We start from the raw sequence: 5302 nt of genomic DNA, 5'->3' as shown, positions 1-5302 counted from the left end.
AATATACAGTTATAGGAGAATACTAAGAGAGATATACCAGCTATTGGAAGAGATATAGGAGCTATGCCGCTTATAGTTGAGCTATAGCCGAGAATACCAGCTAAGGAGATATACCAGCTATTGGAGATATAGGAGATATTCCAGGCTTTATCAGCTATAGGAGCTATAGGAAGCTATAGGAGATATACCAGATATAGGAGATATAGGAGATATAGAGCTATAGGAGATATAGAGATACACCAGCTATAGAATATAGGAGATATAGCCACTGCTTGTCACCAGGGAGTACCCCAAGGCACAATCTAGGCCCCACGCTCTTCTCTCAATTTACATCAACTACATACTCAGACAGTAGAAGTGCTCTCATCCATTTATATGCAGATGATACAGTCTTTACCCAGCTGGCACCTCCCCGGATTTTGTGTTTAAATGCTCTACAACGAAGCTTTCTTAGTGTCCAACCAAGCTTTCTCTACCCTTAACCTTGTTATGAACACTCCAAAAACTAAAGGTCATGTGGTTTGGTAGAAGAATGCCCCTCTCCCCACAGGTGTGGATTAATACCTTCTGAGGGTTTAGAGCTTAAGGGTAGTCACCTCATACAAGTACTGGGCGTATGGATAGATGGTATACTGTCCTTCTCTCAGCACATATCAACGCTGCAGGCTAAAGTAATCTAGACTTGGTTTCCTCTATCGTAATTGCTCCTCTTTCAACCCAGCTGCCAAACTAACCCTGATTCAGATGACCATCCTACCATGCAGATTATAGAAGGTAGGTAAGGGTGCTCTCGAGGCTAGATGTTCTTTACCATTCGCCCATCAGATTTGCCACTAATGCTACTTATAGGACCGTCATTGCACTCTATACTCCTCTGTAAAACTGGTCATCTCTGTATACAACCGTCGCAAGACCCACTGGTTGATGCTTATTTTTTTAATACCCTCTTAGGCCTCACTCCCCTATCTGAGATACCTACTGCAGCCCTCATCCTCCACATACAACACCCGTTCTGCCAGTCACATTCTGTTAAAACGTTCCACAAAGCACACACATCCCTGGGTCACTCCTCTTTTCAGTTCGCTGCAGTTAGCAACTGGAACGAGCTGCAACAAACACTGAAACTGGACAGTTTTATCTCAATCTCTTCATTCAAAGACTCAATCATGGACATTCTTAATGACAGTTGTGGCTGTTTTGTGAGATGTATTGTTTTCTCTACTTTCTTGCCCTTTTTGCTGTTGTCTGTGCCCAACAATGTTTGTACCATGTTTTGTGCTGCTACCATGTTGTGTGGCTACCATGTTGTCATGTTGTGTTGCTGCCGTGCTGTGTTGTCATGTGTTGCTGCCTTTGCTATGTTGTTGTCTTAGGTCTCTCTTTATGTAGTGTTGTGTTGTCTCTCTTGTCATGATGTGTGTTTTGTTGTATATTTATATTTTATTTATTTATTTATTTTTAATCCGAGACCCGTCCCTGCAGGAGGCCTTTTGCCTTTTGGTAGGCCGTAATTGTAAATAAGAATTTGTTCATAACTGACTTGCCTAGTTAAATAAAGGTTAAATAAAACAAAGAGATATATTATCTATATGAGCCATAGGAGACATAGGAGGTATAGGATATATATTAGCTATAGGAACTATATTAGCTATAGGAGATATAGGAGATATTGGAGCTATAGGAACTATATTAGCTATAGGAGATATATTAGCTATAGGAGATATATTAGCTATAGGAGATATAGGAGCTATAGGAGATATAGGAGCTTTTACACCTGCATTTTACACCGTGCTTCTACACCTGCATTGCTTGCTGTTTGGGGTTTTAGGCTGGGTTTCTGTACAGCACTTCGAGATATTAGCTGATGTACGAAGGGCTATATAAAATAAACTTGATTTGATATATATATTAGCTATAGGAGATATAGGAGCTATAGGAGATATAGGAGCTATAGGAAATATATTAGCTACAAGAGATATTGGAGCTATATGAGATATAGGAACTATAGGAGATATAGGAGCTATAGGAGATATAGGAGATATAGGAGATATTTGAAATATATATTAGCTATGGGAGCTGTAGGAGATATAGGAGATATAGGAGCTATAGGAAATATGTTAGCTATTGGAGATACAGGAGCTATAGGAGATATATGAAATATATATTAGCTATAGGAGCTATATTAGCAATGGGATATATATTAGCTATATTAGCTATAGGAGATATATTAGCTATAGGAGCTATATTAGCAATGGGATATATATTAGCTATATTAGCTATAGGAGATATATTAGCTCTAGGAGCTATATTAGCTTTTTTAGCTAAAGGAGCTGTAGGAGATATATGAGGTATAGGATATATAGTATCCAGGTTGCATTTGATAGTGTAATGAATTAAAGCAATCCCTATGTACTCAATTTAAACTCCACATTAGGTTGAAATGATTCCTATTTTTAAATCAGTCCATTTATATTTTTCAGCAGGGCTATATTTTTGGGTGAGGTATTTTTCTCGCCTGAGTAGCCTCATTTCACTGCCAAAAATAAAGCTGTTTTTTAATGGAATATCTACATAGGCGTACAGAGAAACAGATGCCTCACAAGTCCTCAACTGGCAGCTTCATTAAATAGTACGCGCAAAACACCAGTCTCTACGTCAACAATGAAGAGGCGACTCTGCCTTCTAGGCAGAGTTCTAGGCAGAGTTCTAGGCAGAGTTCCTCTGTCCAGTGTCTGTGTTCTTCTGCCCGTCTTAATATTTTATTGGACAGTCTGAGATATGGCTTTTTCTTTGCAACTCTGCCTAGAAGACCAGCATCTTGGAGTCGCCTCTTCACTGTTGACATTGAGACTGGTGTTTTGCGGGTACTATTTAATGAAGCTGCCAGTTGAGGACTTGTGAGGAGGGCGTCTGTTTCTCAAACTAGACACTCTAATGTACTTGTCCTCTTGCTCAGTTGTGCACCGGGGCCTCCCACTCCTCTTTCTATCTGGTTAGTGCCAGTTTGATGTTTTTTTATGTACAAAATATGTGCTTTTCTTTCAAAAACAAGGACATTTCTAAGTGACCCCAAACTCTTGAACAGTAGTGTATGTTGGAGTAGTGCCTTTCCTCAGCCAGTATGTTATATGTGCAAAAGTACTATCTCATAACTCGATGAAACCTTCACTCTTGGCCAGACATTTAGAAACAAACATGCCAATTTGAAAATAAGCCCAGCAGGAGTTTTCTGAGCGAGAAATTAGATGACTTTCGAATAGTAAGGCATGTAATAAAAGCACAGTATACCATTGATAAGAAGGGTCTGAAGCATCTTATATGGTGAGCTACCGAGTGGCTAGGACAGGCAAGCCCCATACTATTGTGGAGGACTAATTCTTATCTGCTGCCGTGAATATGGCTGGGACAATGCTGGGGGAAAAGGCCAAAAAAACTATTAAGACAATGCCTTCATCAAACAACACTGTTTCACGACGCATCAGTAACTTGGCAGGAAATGTTTTAAACAATTACTGCTTTGCATACAAGCCAGTGATTCTATGCGTACAGCTGGATGAGTCAACAGACGTGGCGGGCCTGGCACAGCTCCTGGTATATGTCCGTTACATTTATGGGGGGTCATTAAGGAAGAAATCTTCTTCTGCAAACCACTGGAACCAGGACAACAGAAGAGGATATTTTTTGAAGTACTGGACAGCTTTGTGTCATCAAATGGACTTTGGTGGTCAAGTGTGTTGGTATCTGTACTGATGCCGCAAAAGCCATGACAGGGGTACATAGTGGAGTGGTAATAGTGCGTGCAAGCAGCTGTTCCCGACGTCACTTGGGTTCACTGCCAGACAATCCACCGAGAGGCTCTTGCTGCCAAGGGAATGCTGACAGCTTGAAAGACGTTTTCAACACTATGACAGTGAAAAATGGTTAACTTTGTTAAAGCAAGACCCCTGAACTTCCGTGCATTTTCTGCACTATGCAATATATGGGCAGCGACCAGTAATGCTTTTACATACTTTTACATACAGAAGTGCGTGGTTATCAAGGGGCAAAGTATTGACACGTTTTTTTAATTGAGAGACGAGCTTAAAGTTTTCTTTACTGACCATAATTTTCACTTGTCTGACCCGCTTGCATGATGATGAGTTTTCTCACCACGACTGGCCTGTCTGGGTGATGTTTTTTCTCGCCTGAATGACCTGAATCTAGGATTACAGGACTCTCCACAACTATATTCAATGTGCGGTATAAAATTGAGGCTATGATTAAGAAGTTGGATTTCTTCTCTGTCTGCATTAACAAGGACAACACACAGGTCTTTCCATCACTGTATGTTTCTTGTGGTGCAAATGAACTCAGGTTTACTGAGCAATGTCAAATGTCATAGTAGCAAGCACCTGAGTGAGTTGGGTGCACAATTACGCCAGGTATTTCCCGAAACGGATGACACAACAACTGGATTCGTTATCCCTTTCATACTCTGCCTCCAGTCCACTTACCGATATCTCAACAGAAGAGCTCATCAAAATTGCAACAAGCGGGTTCTGTGAATTTGAATTTAATCAGAAGCCACTGCCAGATTTTGGATTGGGCTACGCTCAGAGTGTCCCTGCCTTGGCAAATTCGCGCTGTTAAGACACTGATACCCTTTCTGCTCCCCACATACCTATGTGAGAGTGGTTTCTCGGCCCTCACTAGCATGAAAACTAAATACAGGGCAAAGACTGTGTGGGTGGAAAATGATTTAAGACTGAGACTCTCAATACAATCCAATATTGTAGAGTTATGTGCATCCTTTCAAGCCACCCTCTCATTAAACCTGTGGTGAGTTATTCACAATTTCTATAAACAAATACGTTTTTATGTAAGATGGTTAACAAAGAGCAAAATTATTGATTATTATTATATTATTATTGTGCCTGGTCCCTATAAGAGCTCTTTGTCACTTCCCACCCAGCCGGGTTATGACACAAAAACGATTATTATGTTTAATAAATGTATTGTATAGTGTGTGTGTGGCAGCCTTAAACAATGATGGGCAAAACAAACAACATTTGAGAGTGCGCTGACCCTGGGTGCTAGAGGGGTCACAGCTGGAGTGCGCTGACCCTGGTGCTAGAGGGGGTACACATGCTGGAGTGCGCTGACCCTGGTGCTAGAGGGGGTACACACTGGAGTGCGCTGACCCTGGTGCTAGAGGGGGTAGACAGCTGGAGTGCGCTGACCTGTGCTAGAGGGGGTAACACAGCTGGAGTGCGCTGACCCTGGGCTAGAGGGGGTACACAGCTGGAGTGCGCTGACCCTGGTG

The sequence above is a fragment of the Salvelinus sp. IW2-2015 genome, unplaced genomic scaffold (genome assembly GCF_002910315.2).
Source record: "Salvelinus sp. IW2-2015 unplaced genomic scaffold, ASM291031v2 Un_scaffold1117, whole genome shotgun sequence".
In the NCBI taxonomy this organism is placed as follows: Eukaryota; Metazoa; Chordata; class Actinopteri; order Salmoniformes; family Salmonidae; genus Salvelinus; species Salvelinus sp. IW2-2015.
Note: the sequence above shows the minus strand (reverse complement) of the source record.